The following is a 20,333-nucleotide window of genomic DNA, read 5'->3' on the forward strand; positions in this document are numbered from 1 at the left end:
GAGGAGGAGAGAGATAAAGGCTGAAGTTTTAGAATTGGGAATTATCCTCATAGAGACGGTAGTTGAAGCTATGGGAGTGAATGAGTTCTCCAATTGAGTGGGTGTAGATGGAGAATAGAAGGACACTCAGAACTCCCACAGTTAGGGGGTGAAAGGCAGAGGAGGAGCCCTTGAAAGAGACTGAGAATAAGCAGCCAGAGAAAAAGGAGGAGAACCAGGAAAGTGTCAGTGAACCAAGTTCAGATCATGTTTAGTGGAGTAGAGGGCAGTTGACATTGTCGAAGACAGCTGTGAGATCGAGGAAGATTAGGATAGAGTAGAGGCCTTTAGGTTTGCTCCTGTAATGCCAACCTACTCACTGTACCTCAATCTCGTCAATTTCACAACCATATCCTGCCTCTAGCCTGGAATTTCCTTCCCCTCTAAAATCTCATCTCTTCCAATAGGCCTTTCCAGACTAAGCCATCATTTCTCCTTTCCCTCTCCCTTATGCATCATTTATGCACTTGAATCTGAACACTTTGCACACTTGATAATCGCCCCACAGTGTTTATGTACATATCTGTAATTAATTTTATTGTTGCCTCCCCATCCTATCTGTAAGCTCCTCATGGGCACAGCGCATGTCCTCCAACTCTCTGGTATTGTAATAATAATAATAATAATAATAATGTTGGTATTTGTTAAACGCTTACTATGCACAGAGCACTATTCTAAGCACTGGGGCAGATACACGGTAATCAGGTTGTCCCACGTGAGGCTCACAGTTAATCCCCATTTTACAGATGAGGCAACTGAGGCACAGAGAAGTTAAGTAACTTACCCATAGTCTCACAGCTGACAAGTGGCAGCGCTGGGATTCAAACCCATGACCTCTGACTCCCAAGCCCGGGCTCTTTCCACTGAGCCATGCTGCTACCCTCCCAAGCACTGCATACTGTATTTTGCACAAAGTAAGCACTCAGTACATTTTACTGATTGCCTAAGTTCTATCCAGAATTCAAGGTTTCCTCCTTTCTCGGCCTTGGTATCTTCCCTCCTCACAGCTGTACCTAACCCAAGTCTAATTTTAAAAAATTAAATGATAACTGATTTTAATATAATGAACTATACCAACCCCCAAGTTCCATGTGTGTAAAATGCTAGAAAAATGCTAGAGAAACCTGGTTCTGGGAAGTAACGAATCACCCACTAAACTAGAGAGCCTGGAAGTGTAAACAAATGAAGGTGAATGATTACAAGGATTGGGAATGTGTCTGTTTATTGTAATAGTATAATCTCCCAAGCAGTTAGTACAGTACTCTGTAGGCAGTAAGTGATCAATAAATATGACTGACTGATTTAAATGTTTAGTCCCTTGATGTCATGAAGACTAATTAGGCCCAGTGCCCATAGAAAACCCTCACCCCACCCAACATGCTCATTACTGGTAAACATGAACCCTCCCACTGTTATCTAATTACAATTCTAAATGAAAATAACACCTTAAACTAAATAAAAAAAGAGGATGTAAACTATTCCCCAGTGGCACACCCCTTCTAAAATCTAATCTATTTCAGGGGCTGGGCTTCACTTTATTAATTTCTAATCTTCCCTAGTCATTCTCACCCACTATCACCCGATCACTTCTCCACCTAAGTACTTATGCACTCTCACTCACCCATAGTACTTCTGCAGGAACTGACTTAAATAGCCTCCTGATTTAGCACTTACCTATCCATTCATGTTTTCTCTTTTTTCATCTTTGAATTACTTTGGGTCTTTCTGCACTGATAGACTGTAAACTACTTGAGGTCAGGGATTATACCCTCCAGTTCTATTGTATTCTTCCAAGGGCTTGGCACATAGTAGGGCGATCAATAAGGATTGATCGACTGATCAACCTCCACACTTTAAGTTTAGAAATTTGTGCTCCTTGTTCCCAGAGGAGTTCCCATTGCTTCCAGAGCTATGCAGGGTCAAACCCTCCTTCAGGACAATCTGAGAAGTCCGCTGGTGGGCTGAAGGTGGTCTCAGTACAGACAGCACAGGTCCATCAGTCCACTTGCAGTAAGGAGAAACATGTAAAGGTGTCATTTCTCAGCATAATTGCTTAAACTCATTCTAACCCAGCCCAGGCCTCCTGGAAGAAAGAAAACAAAGCAGCATGGCCTAGTGAATAGAGCATGCTCCTGGGAGTCAGAAGGACCTGTGTTCTAATCCTGGCTCCACCACTTGTCTGTTTGTGACCTTGGATGGGCAAGTCTTTTTGCATCTTTGTGCCTTAGTTGCCTCATCTGTAAAATGGGCATTAACACTGTTAGCCTCATGTGGGACATGGACCGTTTCCAACCTCTTTTTGCTTCTCTGTGCCTTAGTTGCCTCATCTGTAAAATGGGAATTAACACTGTTAGCCTCATGTGGGACATGGACCGTTTTCAACCGTGATTAGCTTGTATCTAACCCAGTGCTTAGAACAGTACTTAGCACATATGAAGCTCTTAACAAACACTATTATTATTAATAACTTTTCAGAGAAGCAGGGTGACCTTGTGTAAAGAACATATAGGTCAGGGAGTCAGGAGACCTGGTTCTGAAACATGGCTCCATGTGTAGCTGCTGTATGACCTTGGGCACATCACTTAATCTCCATGCCTAAATTTCCTCAGCTCTAAAATTGGGATTAAATATGTTATCTTCTCCCTTTGCTTGTGAGTCTCATTGGGATAGAAGACTGTGTCTGATCAGAATGTGCTCTATAGGACAACAAACAGTTAACAAACACATTTATTGCTGAATTGTACTTTCCAACTGTTTAGTACAATGCTCTGCACACAGTAAGTACTCAATAAATACGACTGAATGAAACAATGTGTTACTATGTTGAAATAGGATTACTAATGTTTGTACTGATAAAAGAGAAAAAATTCTAAAAACTGTTCTGTGCATATCTGCCTATACCTCAGAAACCTCAAGTGGCTGCCCATCCATCTCCAAATCATTAAATCAATCATATTTAAAAAGTAGCATGGCATAGTGGCTAGAGCATGGACCCAGGAGTCAAAAGGTCATGGGTTCTAATCCTGTCTCTACCGTTCGTTTGCTGTGTGACCTTGGGGAAGTCATTTCACTTCTTTTTCACTCAGTTACCTCATCCTGTAAAATGGGGATTGAGACTGTCACTCCCACATGGGGACAGGGACATAGTAAGTACTTAACAGTACCACCATTATTAATATTATCATTATTTATTGAGCACTTACCCTGTGCAGAGCACTGAACTAAGCACTTGGGACCACTGGAGAAGCAGCGTGGCTCAGTGGAAAGAGCACGGGCTTTGGAGTCAGGGCTCATGAGTTCGAATCCCAGCTCTGCCACTTGTCGGCTGTGTGACTGTGGGCAAGTCACTTCTCTGTGCCTCAGTTCCCTCATCTGTAAAATGGGGATTAAGACTGTGAACCCCACGTGGGACAACCTGATTCCCCTGTGTCTACCCCAGCGCTTAGAACATTGCTCGGCACATAGTAAGTGCTTAACAAATACCAACATTATTATTATTATTATACAAGAAGACAGAGTTGGTAGACACCTTATCTGCCCACAATGAGCTTAAAGTCTAGATGTAGAGACAGACATTAATATGAAGAAATGAATTAAGGCTAAGTACAAAAGTGCTGTTGGACTGAGAGAGGGATGAATAAAGATAGCAAACCAAGTGCAAAAGAGATGCAGAAGAGAATGGGGAGAGAGGAAATGAGGGTTTAGTTAGAAAAGGCCTCTTGGAGAAGATGTGCCTTCTATAAGTCCTTGAAAGTGGTGAGAGTAATTGTCAGATCTGAAGAGGGAAGGCATTCCAGGACAGAGGCAGGATGTCGACAAGGGGTAGGCAGTGAGATAGTCGATATCAAGGTAGAGTACACACTGGCATTAGAGAAGCAAAGCGTGCAGGCTGAGTTGTAGTGGGCGAGCAACAAAGTAAGCTAGGAGTGGACAAGGGGATTGAGTGCTTTAAAGCCAATTATAAGGAGTTTCTGTTTGAGGAGCAGCATGGCCAAGTGGCAAGAGCACCTGCTTAAGAGTCAGAGGTCGTGGGTTCTAATCCTGGTTCCGCTACTTGTCTGCTTTGTGACCTGTGACTTCTCAATGCCTCAGTTACCTCATCTGTAAAATGGGGATTGAGACTGTGTCCCCCACAAGGGACAATCTGATTATCTGGTATTTACCCCAGTGCTTAGAACGGTGCTTGGCACACAGTAACCACTTCACAAATATCACAGTTATTATTGTGTGGAGGTGGATGGGAAACTTTTGGAGGTTCTTGAGAAGTGGAGAAAAATGAACTGAAGGCTTTTGTAGAAAATTGATCTAGGAAATATCATAAAGTATAGACTGGAGTGGGGGTAAACAGGAGGTGGGGAAGTCATCAAGGAGCTTTCATAGAATAATCAAGATGTTGTTGTAAAGGTTAAACTGGCAGGATTCAGTGACAGATTGAGAGTGTGTGTGTGTGTGTGTGTGTGTGTGTGTGTGTGTGTGTAATGAGAGAGATGATTCAAGGATAATGCCAAAGTTATGAGCTTGTGAGACAGGAAGGATGGTGGTGCTGTCTAGAGTAACAGGAAAGTCAGAGGGAAGACAGGGTTTGGGTGGGAAGATGGACATGGTAAGTCCATCTTTTGGACATGGTAAGTTTGAGGTGTCAGCAGTCCATCCACATAGAGATGTCCTCAAGACAGGAGGAAATGTGAGATTGCAGAGAGGGAAAGAGATCAGGGCTGGCGATGTAGATTTGGGAATCATCCATATAGAGGTCACAGTTTTGTGTTGTTGTTTTTTTTTTTTTTTTTTAAAAAAAAAGCAATAGGAGCAAATGAATTCTCCAAGGGAGTAGATGGAGATGGAGAACAGAAGGGCACCGAGAACTGAATTTTCAAAGAGAAACTCATCACCACTGGCTTTAAGATGCTCTATCAGTTCTACCCCTCCTACCTAACTGCACTCCTCTGCACCACAATACAGCCGGCACACTTTGCTACTCTAACACCAAAGTACTTTCTGTCCCCGATCACCCCTCTCTCACCATCGACTCCTTGCTCGTGTCCAGTCTCTTTCCAAGAACTCCCTCCCCTTTCATATCTGACATGCACAACACTCTTCTTTAAAGTCCTACTAAAATCACATCTCCTCCTTCAGGAAGCCTTTCCTGACTAATCAATCATTTTCCCACTCTATTCACCTTCTTTTTTGGCCCCACATAGGCACTTATATAGACCCATAAGCACTTTAATACCCTACCTCCAGCCCCACAGCACCTATTGTATACATCCTTTGTACTCTGCTTTACCTCATCTGTAATTAAACACCCAACTCTCTGATTAGATTATAAGGCTTTGGGTGCAAGTGTTTAAAACACTGATGTGTACATTGTAAGCACTCACTACTTACCACTGACTGACTAATAGGAACCTAACAGATCCTGTGTTTGTCTTATTTCAGATTGTCATGCAGATTACCTTGGTATGCACATGTACTATGGATCAGTTTAAAATCCTTTTTTATTTCCAGACTGTCTCTTTTTCCACCTTCAGTTCTTAGAAAATATTACCAAAGAATAGTTTAGGAGGCAAAATCTCCACCCTTTCAGAACAATCTGGCACATAATCCAGGTTCTTGTTTAAACTGTGGTAGGGGCTGTCTTTCTTTCAAGGTGGTGGGGATGCAGGAATGAAAGGATCAGTTTAATTCTTCTAAGCCACAATCTCACCCCATCATTCAATTCTATTAAATCAGTGCCATTTTAGCTAGCTTTGTGTCTTGCCATTGCTTTGAATGCATTATCTAGTGGGTTTAATCTATCACCATGTGGTTTTAGGGAAGACTGAAGCATGCTGTGACAGAGTCCAGGAACTCACAGCGCCCTGCATATCTGGAGAGAAAACACAATCAAAGACTGGGCCCTATTCCCAGTGGTGTTCCCCAGTTTGAAGCCATGCAGAATAATCCCAGAGCAGGTCTGGCAGAGAGGAGGAAGGTAGGAAAGGAGTGTTAACCTTTCCATTCTTCAAGGTGGCAATTCTTTGGCTCATGTCCTCCCACAGTGGGTTATTTCTGGTTTAAGGGAGTGACGTGGGGATATCAGGCCCATGTGTCATCCTGAGAGGAAATGAAAGGAGACAGCCATGGCCTAGTGGATAGAGCACAGGCCCAAGAGTCAGAAGAATCTGGGTTCAAATCCCAAATCTGCCACTTGTCTTTTTCATGATCTTGGATGTCGCTTCACATCTCTGGCTACTGTTCCCTTATCTGAAAAATGGGGATTAAGACTTACATGGGACAGAGATAGGGTCCAACCTGATTTTCTTGTATCTATCCCAGGGCTTAGTATACTACTTGGCACATGGTAAGCATTTAACACACACCACAGTTGTCATCATCATCATTATTATTATTATTATTAGTGATGAACAACATGGTTCTGGAAGCTACAAGTTTTCAGTTCTAGTTCCAGCTCTGACCTTGACCTGCTTTGTGACATTTGGGCACTTAACAGCAGAGTTGTAGTAGAACACAAGAGGCATGAAGGTAAGGAGGCCACCATTTATTCTCTCTTTTCTTACATGAGGGAAATTTAAAGCACCTGCTGTATAACTTCTTAGAGTTTCAGTCTTTGTAGAAAATATGTGATTCTCCTCCACTCTCTCCCCAACCCCCATAGCAAGAGAAAGATCAATTTGCCTGTCTGAACCTTTCTAATATTAGACTGATATTTGGGGTTCAGGGAACACTGATCTGTTCATTTACTTTGCCAGGTACCAGAATCAGGCAAAGTGCTCTTAATTTGACTGACAGGTATCCCTTGCATCGGCAATATGAGGGAGAAAGACGGAAATGTCAAAGGCATAGATTGCTCTTGAGAGGAAGGGAAAAGCACAATAAATTCTGAAAGAGGCGATTTCAGAGCATAGTGGGAAGTTTGTATGTGACATTTGAGGTCAATCTGAGGCCCAGTAGAGACAATTTCTCTTTCCTGAACTAGTCCTGGATTATTGTTTGAAGCTAACTCCCAATTTCCTAGAAATTGAAACTTTCTCTCTTCTTTCTGTCTCTTCCTCCTACAAAATATATTACTGTTAATGCCGAGGTCACTGTCAAAGTAGTTTGTTGGAAAATCCCTCTAGGCAGTTCTGTTTGAAAGCCTGCAAGGGAATTGCAGGGAAGGAAAGGGAAAACCTATATGTTCCAGAATACTAAGGGACTGGTTTGTCTTTACTTCCCAGAAGTCAGTGGGACATGGGAAAGGCAACAAATGTATTGAGTTTTTAAATAAATTTAAGGCTTTCAATAGCTCAAAGCAAGATGTAAGTGAACTTGTTGATAGTACGGGCCTAAGAGTCAGAAAAACCTGGGTTTTAAACCTGGATCTGCCACTTCTCTGCTGTGTGACCTTGGGTAAGTCACAACTTCTCTGGGCCTCAGTTACCTCATCTGTAAAATGGGGATTAAGACCGTGAGCTTCATGTGGGAAGTGGACTCTATCTTAAATTATTTGCTTTTTCCTTTTTTTAATCATTCTATTTTAAAGCTCCTTTATACTTTGATCAACTTCTGCAATTTCTAGAAGTCCTACCTTGATCTTGGTCAGACGCACCAACTCTAAGCAAGCTGATGGAGGCCATCACCTTCGCAGGATTTTGGACAAGGCAGGAAGATGTATGTGGGCTCCCCTTGTCCCTCTCAGTAAGATGGTGACCTGGCAGGAGTATAGATCTGACAGGGCACTGGGTCTTGGCTCTCTTCCTTCTCTGGCCTCAGTGGCTGGTGAGTTTTCTACCACAACTTTCCCCATAGACTCAATGGTCTTGTATTTAGGGCTATTTCTTCTCCCCGGACAATCCTTCCAATTGCCCCTTCAGCTCTTATGTCCTCACAGCCACCGGTAGCACTTAAATATGTATTGATTTAGTAATTCTAATATGTATGTACTTATTTATTCAGCTATCCATCTTTCCATTCCCTACCCTTCTCCTAATTTGGGTCTTCTCCTTTAGATTGAAAATTCTTTGAGGGCAGGAATTGTTTTTTTTAACCTCTATTTTACAGCCGCAAATGCTTAGCACGCAGTAGGTGAACAGTAAATACCACTGATTCATTGAATTTGGAACCCATGATACTGGAATTTAAGAAGCAAAGATCTCACTCAGGCCTCATCAATACTGAGTTGTTCTATTTCAAAGTTAGGAGTTGTATACAATTGTGTATTAATCAGTTTAACACTTTTATAGTGGTGTTCAAAACTGTAACTTTGAAACAACCTTTTAAATACATTTGTTCAATCACCAAGGGGCTTGTTCCTTAAAGCATCAATATATCACACTTCCCAGTTAAATGGTAGGATGTTAATGCTTTTTTCTAAAGTATTACAGCAAAACATGGACTTACATTCCAAAAGTACCCTTGATCTGATTCTTTACTCTCTAACACATGTCAGTGTGGTGATAGCTGCATCATGGCTCAGTGAAAAGAGCACAGGCTTGGGATTCAGAGGTCATGGGTTCAAATCCCAGCTCTGCTATTTGTCAGCTTGTGACTGTGGGCAAGTCACTTAACTTCTCTGTGTCTCAGTTACCTCATCTGTAAAATGGGGATTAAGATTGTGAGCCTCACATGGGCTGTATCTGTATCTACCCCAGCACTTAGAAAGTGCTCTGCACATAGTAAGCGCTTAACAAATACCAACATCATTATTATTTTTATAAGAGAGTGTGTCCATTTCTTGTCACCTAGTGAGAAACAGTGTTGCCTACCTGAAAGATCACAAGCCTAGGTGTCAGAATATTTGAGTTCTAGTTCCAGGCTTCCCATTTGCCTGCTGGGAGACCTAGGCAAGTCTTGAAATGTTTCTGTGCCTCAGTTTTCTCATCTGTGCAATGGGGATTCAGTAGCTGTACCTCACTATTAGACTTGGAGACTCCCGAGAGTCGGGGACTGTGTCCAATTTGATTATGTGTGTCTACCCCAGAGCTTAGAAAATTAAGCATATAATAAGTGCTTAACAAATACCACAGTTTTTATTTTTTATTATTATTATCCCTAGTGTCTAGATACTGCTGCTGTCTCCCAGGCTCTCAGGGCCACATTGGTCCTGTTGGAAACGTTTTTGCTAAACTGGGCATTCTGAACTCCAAGGTAGGTTTATGTCCCAGTCCATCCCTAGGGAGGTTGGAGTTTGGAGTCTTGCCCAAGGCTGGTGATGGTTGACCTTCCAGCCACTGGCAATGCAGTCAGGGGTTAACTGACTAGCTGCCGGCAGTTTTCAGGAGGCCTGGTGCATTTATATGACACACTCTGCTGCAACAGTCTGTCTATTCAGTTTTTGAATACTATGCATTTAATAAGGATATTTTCATTCTTAGCCCTTAAAGGTTTTCTTCACAAAACATGTGTTGGGGACTCTAGGCTCTCCAAATGTGGATTGTTATGATATCTGAAATTAATTAAACTATAAGTTTAATCAAGAATTTTGAGAGTTCAGAATGACAAAAGGCAAATTAAAATTATGGCTCAAATATGCCTTCCTTTGCTTTGATGCTTGAACATAACCACACACACCCACACATGCTCACAACTTGAATATAGACATCAAAGGCCACAAGATGTATATATTTTATCAATAATTTCCATTTGTTTTTCTGCTCTTTGAAGTTTTTTTTTTATTTTTCTGTGCTTTTATTTAAAATTTTTATAGTTTTTAATGGAAAAAATATTGACATCAAGCAAAGCATATTCTAGATGCCATTCAAAAACCGACAAAAAATAAACCCAGCATACTTTGCAAATGGTTAACTAGGACGGAGCACACATTACACCTTTAGATGCCACTAGGATTATTATAGGATTTCTTAATGGGCATGGAGTTAAAGCTATGAATAGTAACCAGCTGCAACACGTGTGCTTTAGAGGTGAGTAAAGCAGAAAATTAAATTGCATTCACTATGAAGGGCGGATATTCATCCCCTGTGAACAAGAGAATGTCTAGGGCAATGTATTGGTGAATGTCATGATGTGGCTGTCATAACCACCTTCCCACTTACTCATTTCCACTGGAAATAAAAAATCCTTAGAGTGTCTTGGGGTGTCCTTTCCTTTCCTACTCCTTCCTCTTCTCCCATCCTTCCCATCTCTGGTCTTTGCAAGTTCCCATAACAAATATCATGATGTTGATGATTATGATGATGATTTATTCTCTAAGGCTGAATTCAAAGTTAAAAGATGAACATGCCTAGACACCCTGTAGCATGGATGAAGAATTGAACTGAAAGCTACAGACCATAAAGGAGAGGAAGATTCAGGACATGCAATGCTGTTTCCAGTTGTTACTGGAGAAATCTTTAATAATAAGTGTGTTACTTGTTAAATGCCTACTATGAATGTGCCAAGCACTGTACTAAACATGGGGTAAGTGCAGTGCAACTGAATCAGACCCAGTCCCTACCCCATATAGATCTCACAATCTAAGGATAATAATAATAATGTTGATATCTGTTAAGTGCTTATTCTGTGCAGAGCACTGTTCTAAGCGCTGGGGAGATTTACAGGGTAATCTGGTTGTCCCACGTGAGGCTCACAGTCTTAATTCCCATTTTACAAATGAGGTAACTGAGGCACAGAGAAGTTAGGTGACTTGCCCACAGTCACATAGCTGACAAGTGGCCCACCTGGGATTTGAGCACATGACCTCTGACTCCCAAGCCTGGGCTCTTTCCACTGAGCCACGCTGCTTCTATTTAACTCTCATTTTACAGGTGAGGAAATTGAAGCCCAGAGAAATTATGTGACTTGCCTAAGGTCACAGCCTTCAGATGACAGAAACATGATTAGAATTTACATCTTCTGACTTCTAGGTCTATGTTCTTTCCATGAGAACATGCTGCCTTGCAAATAGCAATTTATACTCCTTTTGTGCAGGGAATGTGACCACTAACTACAGTGTATTGTACTGTCCAAAGTGCTTAGGGCAGTGCTTACTTTGTTTTGTTGTCTTTCTCCCCCTTTTAGACTGTGAGCCCATTGTTGGGCAGGGATTGTCTCTATCTGTTGCCGAATTGTACCTTCCAAGCACTTAGAACAGTGCTCTGCACACAGTAAGTGCTCAGTAATTACGATTGAATGAATGAATGCTCTCTACACGCTGTAAGCAAAGCATTCGGTAAATACTACGATTGATTGATACATCATTATTTCATGTTGGCAATTTTTATGGTACTTGTTATGCACTTTCTATATGCCAAGCACTGTTCTAAACACTAGGGTAGATACACATGAATCAGGTTGGACACAATCCCTGTCCCACAAGGAACTCTCACAATATAAGTAGGAGGGAGAACAATGGAATTTCTCCACATTGTATAGTGGAGGAAACTGAGGCATGGATAAGTTAAGCGACTTATCTGAGGTCACACAATCAGGCAAGTGGTGAAACTGGGCTTAGAACTTTGATCCTCTGACTTCTAGAACCATGATCTTTCTGACAGATCATGCATTTAATTATAATGTTGGTATTTAAGTGCTTTGTGCCTAGTACTGTTCTAAACGCTGGGATAGTTTCAAGGTTATCAGGTTGTATGCAGTCCTTGTCCCACGTGGGTTTAACTGTTTTAATCTCCATTTTGCAGTTTAGAAAACATTCTGGGGACCTTTGTCCTGTTACTTCTTACTTTTGTATATGAATTTCTGTCTCCACAAGCAATAGTAAATGGCTGAATCCTGCTTAACCCAGTGTGTGGATGAGTAACTGGGACATAGTTGTGCCTCCTTGCCTAAATTCCGGTCTTGTATAATCTCTGCCTCCAGGGTCCAGCAGGAGCTAACTGGACTGACAGGTGGGCAGTTCGTTCATTCATTGTCTTATTTAGCTCTTACTGTGTGCAGAACACTGTACTAAGTGCTTGGAAAGTATAATACAGCAATAAAGAGAGACAATCCTACCCAATGTGTGGCTTGCAGTCTGGGGGTGGAGGGGGTGGGGGGAGGGAATACAGACATCAAAACAAGTGAACAGAGTAAATAAATAGAATTATAGATATATACATAAGTGCTGTGAGGCAGGGAGAGGGGGCAAAGCAAAAGGAGGGAGTTGAGGTGACATAGAAGGGAGGGAGAGCTGAGGAAAAGGGGGCTTAGTCTGGGAAGACCTCCTGGAAGAGGTGCACCTTCAGCAGGGTTTTGAAGCAGGAAAAGTGATTATTTGGCAGATTTGAGGAGGGAAGGAGTTCCAGGCCAGAGGTAGGAGGTGGGCCATGGATTGACAGTGAGACAGGTGAGATGGAGGCACAGTGAGAAGATTGGCAACAGAGGAGCGGAGTGTGCGGGCTGGGACATAGGAGAGAAAGGAGGTGAAGTAAGAAGGGACATATTGATGGAGAGCTTTGACGCCAATAGTGAGGAGTTTTTGTTTGATATGGAGGCTGATAAGCAACCACTGGAGATCTTTGACGAGGGCAGTGACATGACCTGAATGTTTCTGTAGAAAGATAGTCCGGGCAGCGGAGTGAAGTATGGACTGAAGTGGGGAGAGGCAGGAGATTGGTAGGTCAGAAAGGAGGCTGATGCAGTAATCCAATTAGTATAGTGATTGAACTAACGTGGTAGTTGTACCATGGGGAAGCTGTGTGGCAGAGTGGATAGAGGACGGGCCTGAGAGTCAGAATAATAATAAAAATGAGTGTATTTATTAAGCCCCTACTATGTGCTAAGCACTATACTAAGTGCTGGGCTAGATACAAAATAATCAGGTTGGACACAGTCCCTATCACACATGGAGCTCATAGTCTTAATCCCTGTTTTTCAGATGAAATAACTGAGGCACAGAGAAGGGAAGTAACTTGCCCAAGGTCAGACAGCAGACAAGTGGCAGAGTTGGGATTAGAACCCTGGTCTTTCTGGCTCCCAGGCCTGCGCACTATCCACTAGACCATGCTGAAACTCCAGAAAAATCCCAGTAAAAGCCATTGCTATATGAATATTTGAAAAGAACTCTAACCATTTCTCAATCAATTAATCCATAGTATAGATTGAGAGTCTAATGTGTGCTGAACAATCAATACTAATTACTTGGAAGTGTATCATAGAGTTAGGAGATGAGAGCCCTGTTCTCAAGGAGTTTATAGTCAAGCCTGAAAAATACATTTTTTTTCCAAATCAAAAATATCTATTAATTGATAACTTTAGTTATTCTTAAATGACGTCTGAAGACAGGAAAAAAAAAAGTTAAAGGAAATGCAGAATACAAAAATTCCTAAGAACAGGAAGAAAATTTTAGAGTGATGTAGAGGATGATATAGATCATCACATCTAAATTCCTTTACCTTATGTGGGACCAACTGTAAATGGCCTCATGCCATTCAGAGCCATTTACAAAATGCATTTTCCATATAGGTTTAAAAAGTCTTTCTTCTAATGCACTTTAATGGAAAACAGGTGCAGTGTTTATCAGTATACCTATAAACCAGGATAGAAATACTGCATTGGCAAAATCAGTTCCTGGTCTGCCGTCCTGCTCACGTGGAAGTCCCTATTATCTGTATTCTGATTAAATGTTACTGACTGGATAAACAAATGTGCTTTCTTCAAACCCATAGCAAATTGAGAAGGGTCTGTTCTTCAATTTGCAGTATTCTAGGAGATACCTTGAGGGCACTTGTCTTAACTCTTCAAATTAACTACTAGAGGCACCATTAGAATCTGAAATTCTCACTGCTCTCAGCTGAATGTGCCTAAGGAATGAAAGGTAAATCCTACCACTTTTAAATTCCACACACATATTCCATCTGTCACCAAATCCTGTAGGTTCCACCTTCACAACATTGCTAAAATCCACCCTTTCCTCTCCATCCAAACTCCTACTCACTCTACTGTGTGGATCATTTGTCAACAAAAACGTTTAGTCTATGTCTTCCCATTCCTTAAGAACCTCCACCTTTGCATCAAACAGAAACTCCTTACCATTGACTTTAAAGCACTCAATCATCTTGCCCTATCCTAATTCACCTCACAGATCTATTACAGCTCAGCTCATTATTAAGGTCATGCCTCCTTCAAGAAGGTTTCCCTGATTAAATCCTCTTTTCCTTGGCTTCCTCTCCCTTCTGCATCATCTATGCATTTGGACCTGTGACCTTTGGACATTTGATAGTCACCCCATCACCATATCTCTTATGTACATATTTTTGAATTATATGTTATAAATTACTTATATTTATATTAAGTCTGTCTCCACCTCCAGACTTTAAGATCATTATGGGCAGGGAATACCTGCTAATTTTGTTGCACTGTACTCACCTAAGGTCTTCGTACAGTATTCTGCACTTAGTAAGCACTCAGTAAATAACAATTACTGTTTGTGACACATTATAATCAGGATATTTAAGTGCTTACTATATGTCACGCACTGTTCTAAACAGTGGGGTAGGTACTAGTTCATCAGGTTGAATGCAGTCCCTGACCCAAATGGGGCTCACACTCGAAGTCACAGTTTGGGAAGAGATTTTGATGGTAATTTTTTGCACAGGGTGCCAAGCGATGCCTTTGCTGTATTTCTACTGAGCAGTATAACATTAAATTTCAATCAAACTTTTATTAAGAAAAAACTAAAACACATCTGATTCTGAGAAGTAATGTCACAGACGTCTTTTCAGAGAACTCACATAATTTTTGCTGTAGCAACGTGTAGGGAATGAAAAACATTTGAAGTTATTGAATGTGATATTTTCTTCTTTCCTGTTATTTCCTGTTTCCTAATGTGCGGCCTTCCCAGAGACACAAAATTACCATCGGTGTTAGTCCTGCAACTCTTATATCTTCCCACATGGCTAGGGCCCTTTGTCAGTAGCTATGATCACTGAGATATGAACTCCCAAGATATGCAATTCATCTGAGTGAGAGCCTTTTCATTATCTGCTTTTCCTCTCTCTTCCAAATAGACCACATTTCTAACCATGACTACTTCAGCTTTGAGGTACAGAAGACTCCTTCTGAACAACCATCCGTTTTAGCTTTCGTTGTCCAAAGCTTTGCTTCTGTATACAGTATTTCCCGTGTCTTTTATCCTTAGTGAAAGGTCATCTTTGGGATTTGCCACTTGCCAGTGCATGGTATTACTTAACTCAAGTTGAGGGGAACTGGTAGGTACCCCAGTTACTCACCCGGTGTCACAGAAAGCTGCACAATTTCACTGCGCACCTTTATGATTTTGTGACTGAAGCAAATTTACTGTTCTTTCAGTTGCAGAGTTGTTGGCGAGTGTGGATTTCAGCAGCATGATCACAGGCTTAGGCACCCCAGATCATAGATTCAGATGCAGCACTGTGGGGATACAGCTCCAGCTGAACTTGTCCAGAATTTCCAGAAATCCATGCAGTTAAAAAGAGAAGGTGGGTCAGAGAGTAGTCCAGAACTATACTGACTAGATTAACTCCTCAAAAGCAGGTAGTGTGTCTATTGCTTCTCTTGTATGCTTCCTTGTGCTTAGTATAGTGTTCTGTACAGAGTAAGGACCTAGTATGCCTTGATGGCTGCAGGCCTGCGTAGAAACCCTTGACAGATTTGAGTTCTCCAAGCCTCCACAGGGCCTATGGCTCATGAGCTCTACTCTTCCCATAGATTGTAAGCTCCCTGTGGGCAGGAAACACAGCTACCAACTCTAGTGTATTTTACTTTCTCAAGTGCTTAATACAGTGCGAGAGTAAGTGTTCAAAAAATGATGATAATTATGGTATAATAAATGCCAATGATTCATTGATTGCTTGATCAGGATTAGGATGCATTGTAAATTAGGATTAGGAGCTGTGTAAAGGCTGCACCAGTTGAAGATGCCAGGGAGGAAGTCGCTTTGCAACAGGGTGGCCCTTGCTGGCAGTGAAGAAGATCAGACATCCTTCTGCTGATATTCTTTCTCCTCTGACCCCATCATCACTACAGTACTGGAGAGGGGATAGGTCTGCTAAAAGCCAAATCACCATACCTTGTCCACAGCTGGTTCCTATGTCCACCCCCACATAATGATGTACATCACTGGGGCATGTAATAGATACATCTTGCACAAGAACACTCTTTGTTATATCATTCAAAGTACAGGAAGAGTGAGACCTAAGCTAGTTATTCCTCTTCTATCTGATGCAAACGTATGGAATTTTCTTAAAGAATCACAATGATATTAAAGGATCAGAATGTTATTAAAAATGAAAACATTTGTCACTTCTATAGAAACTTAGGACTCAGGGAAAACACAGACACACATACACAGACACACACACAAACACACACGGAGACTTTTCTACATGGTCCCAGGGAGAATTTTGGCAGCAGAAGAGAAGCAGATGATACATTTCTTCTAGACTCTTTTTTTTCCTCAGTTCAGAATTGCGACATGTGTTTATAAAAATATGTAACGCTTCCTGATTCATACCTATATATTTAGAGAGGATGTCAGACCTTCTAGTGCATTACTTGAAATTGTTTCAAGTAAGAAAGAGTAAATAAAAGATTTCTTTAGGATTTTGGACAGCAATAGGTTATCCATTTTTATATCAACAATGAAGAGGGCTCTAATTAAGCATTGCTTAACTGCAGTGAATTCTTCCCACTGACTCCCAAATAAAAGTTAGCATGAAGATGTGCTACAAAGATGAAACTTTTACAAATCAAGTAAAATCAGCAGCCTGATCATAACTGTTGTCGATTAGTGTTTTTCTCAATTGTAGCATCACCAACAATAATGATAATAATAATTAAACCATTTCTCATCTTGTTCCACACCCCATATGGAGTTATCTGATTACCGAGCACCTTTCAAAGGGGAAGAGCTCTCTTCTCAATCAGCTGATGAGGGTCCATTGAAAGGGAAGAAAAGAACTCAGTAATCATCAGCTCAACACTTCCCACCCCCACTTCCCCTGGAGAAGAACAAGGGAGGAGAGCAGGCTTAAGTAAACACACCAGTATTCTCAGAAGAGACTTTGGGTGCCGACCTACCATATGGAACTACTCAACATACCTTCAGTCAAATACTGACCTGGCCTGAGTGGTTTAGGGATAAGTGGAGTCCATTTTCCTACATTAGTTTTTTGGAGGTATACTCTTCATTCCCCCCCGGGATCATCCTTAGGCTTATTGATATGTCTGTCTGCAAATGGAAGCCAAGCTATTTTCTAGGGGCCCTGAGAGAATGAGAGTGACAGAGAGGCACAGAAAGGCTCTTCTACTAAGTGTTGCCCAATTGAATTGATTTAGAAGTAAATGATATCTCCTATCAATGTCTTTGAGACTAGGCCCTGGAGACCTTGTTGGTTTAAGACAACAGTCTTGAAAAACTTCCAAGTAAACAAAATAAATGTGCAAGCAAACAAGTATTGCATGACTGGGAAATACTTTTTACAGAAGTTAATGCCTTCCTATTCCTTTTCTCAAAGTAGACAGAATCTGACTAATCAGTCAATTAATCAGAGGTATTTATTGAGCGCTTAAGGGGAAATGCAACACAATAGAGTTTTTGTAGACACAATCCCTGCCCTCAAGTGAAATCTAGTGATTAGGAAACATGAAGAAAATGATTCTTGACCAATTATCCAATATACCATTTAATTACTTACACTGCGCTGGCACCTTTAAGGAAGTCAGCACTTCACTGACTGATCTTCGTGAGATTTGAGTGACAGCTTTGCCGTCATTAACAAACCATAGGACAGTTTTTCAAAATATATTCTTTATTCTCTATGAGACAGTAGAAATGTATTGTTTTATTCAAACACAGTGCCAAAGCTCTACTAAACATTTTTTGTTTCTTTGCAATGTCACAATGTCTTGGGGTTTTTTTTCCCAGAATACTAATGGTAGTCATTGAGCACTTACTATGCTCCAGGACCTATGCTATGTGCTGGAGTAGGTAAAAATAATCAGATTGGACACAGTCTCTATCCCACCCTATAAAAGTGAAAAGGGCCAGGTTTTTTGATCCTGATTTTACAGATGAGGAATCTGAGGCACAAATAAGCTCGTTGTGGGCAGGGAATTTGTTACAACACTTGTATATTTGTATAATTTATTTATTACTCTATGATGTGTATATATCTATGATTCCATTTATCTATTTTAATGGTATTGATGCCTGTCTCCCCCTTTTAGACTGTGAGCTCATTGTTGGGCAGGGATTGTCTCTATCTCTTGACGAATTGTACATTCCAAGCCCTTAGTACAACGCTCTGCACACAGTAAGCACTCAGTGAATACAATTGAATGAATGACTAATTTAATGCAACATGGCTAAGTGGAAAGAGCTCAGGCTTGGGAGTCAGAGGTCATGGGTTCTAATTCCAGCTCTGCTGCTTGCCAGCTGTGTAACTTTGGTTAAGTCACTTCACTTCTCTGTGCCTCTAATACTTCATCTGGAAAATGGGGATTAAAACTGTGAGCCCCATTTGGGACACCCTGATCTCCTTGTATTCCTCCCCTCCACCAGCACTTAGAACAGTGCTTTGCACATAGTAAGCACTTAACAAATACCACTATTATTAATGCGTTTGTTGATAATGACACAGAAGATATGGTACTGCAACAGAGATTAGACCTTAGGTTCTCCAGCTTTTAGACCTGTGCTCGTTCCACGGGGTCATGTTTAATTCTCCTATACAGCTGTGGATCTCTTGATGTAATATGTACTTCTAAGCAAATTCTCCTTTCAAATTCACCTGTCTCAGAACTCACCCAGAGTTGAGCTAATATACAAAGAGATAGATTTGACATAAGGGACCTGATTATTTTCTTAACCAAACCTGAAAGGAGATTCATAACTGGATTTTACACACTTAGCCTTAGTTCAGACAATAGTAGTCAAAGCCTCTAGGTTTAGACAGTTATGATTTTTTTAACCCTGCCCCTTTCCTTTCTCTTGTTACTTAAGTTTTATCAGATTAGTCCCTAAGAAATGCCTGTGCCACACTGACTTGTGATTGGAATCGGGCATCCCTACCGAGGGTAGAATTGGACCCATAATGGACATTGAATTAATGAATTGCAAACCTGTGTACTTAAGTGTACATTTCCATTTCTGAGTGAAAATTCTGTTGAAATAAAAGCCAATTTTCTTTTTATGAACTGAGCTCATAATTAGGAACTTGAATTATAATAGTTACAGGAATGGTAGTTATAATATAGACATATTAGATTTGATTAGATTTTGCACAAGGGAAATTTTCTTTTGTATTAACTGGGCATTTAATTTCAACACCACAGAAAGTACACTTTGAAATTGCAAGCCGCTGAATGCTCCCAGCTCATGACTTCTGGATCAGTCACAAGCAGCTCACTGGAACATGGGTCCTGTGGCTCAAGATTTCTGACACTAAAATTGTCATCTCAATTTTTCTGCATTTAATTTTCAAGTCTTTTCAAATGGCATGGTTACATTGTCCGTGGCATAAATTTGAAAGTGGAATTTGCATTTAGAACGCTGTAAAATACACTATTCCTTCGGGTATTTTTGGAGCGCGTCCATATAAATCAAGATAAGAATACTAAAAGCAAAGCCATTTGATTAGGTACTAAATGCAAAACATTACAAGACTGTGATATAACAGCCACCACAAACTTAAAGTCAGCCTGCTTATACACCATCATCCAGAGTGGAAAATTAAAATGACAGGTTTAAGAGATAAAGACAATCTTGCTCTGATTCAGCCTTAGGGGTCTTTCCAGTTTATCTCTGTTATGAGGTGTAATGTAATATTACATACACATCTATTCTAAACATTCAGACTTTCATAGATATGTCAGAAAGATAACTCTTGATGTGAAAACAAAGTGAATTATGACCTTGTGAAAGTTCTCTAATTTACTTTTATGTGGGCCTGCTTACCTCTACCACCCAAGATTCCTGAGAGGTATGGAAGAGAAAGATAACAGTTGAATTTTCAAGGTAAAAGTAAATCCTAATTAAAATACCATTTTCAAACTTTTGCTCAGCTTGACAAAAATTGGAATTGAAGCTGATGATAAATGAATCTTAAAAGATTTTTTTTTTGGTTTTGTTTTTTTTTTTTTTAAGGTGTCAGGCAACCACTTTTGTAGGCTGTGTTTTTCCTTTAGGAATCGTCTCTAAAACGTTCCTCCTTTCAAATTCTTATTTAGCAGGGGTTTGTGGAGAAATGTGTGCTCTGTTCCCCAGGACATCTCTGAGTGTAGAATTTTTCTCTAAAGCTGTAAAAGCGATAAAACGTAGGAGTGAAAGTGAAGGCGTAGACGTGTTGCTATTAAAGATTTGTTCTCCTTAGACCAAATACAACCTTTTCCCATATTCTCTCAAT

General features: G+C 40.8%; 1 long non-coding RNA gene across 1 annotated transcript in view; it reads left to right on the forward strand.

Moving 5' to 3' along the window:
* LOC114811082 overlaps positions 1 to 19,946 on the forward strand; it is a 43,481-nt gene extending 23,535 nt beyond the window's left edge. Inside the window, exons 2-3 of the long non-coding RNA XR_003758784.2 lie at positions 15,259 to 15,407; positions 19,264 to 19,946. This is a non-coding gene — a long non-coding RNA (uncharacterized LOC114811082). The remainder of the gene's footprint in view (positions 1 to 15,258; positions 15,408 to 19,263) is intronic.
* Positions 19,947 to 20,333: the final 387 nt, after the last annotated feature.

The sequence above is a fragment of the Ornithorhynchus anatinus genome, chromosome 4 (genome assembly GCF_004115215.2).
Source record: "Ornithorhynchus anatinus isolate Pmale09 chromosome 4, mOrnAna1.pri.v4, whole genome shotgun sequence".
Classification (NCBI taxonomy): Eukaryota; Metazoa; Chordata; class Mammalia; order Monotremata; family Ornithorhynchidae; genus Ornithorhynchus; species Ornithorhynchus anatinus.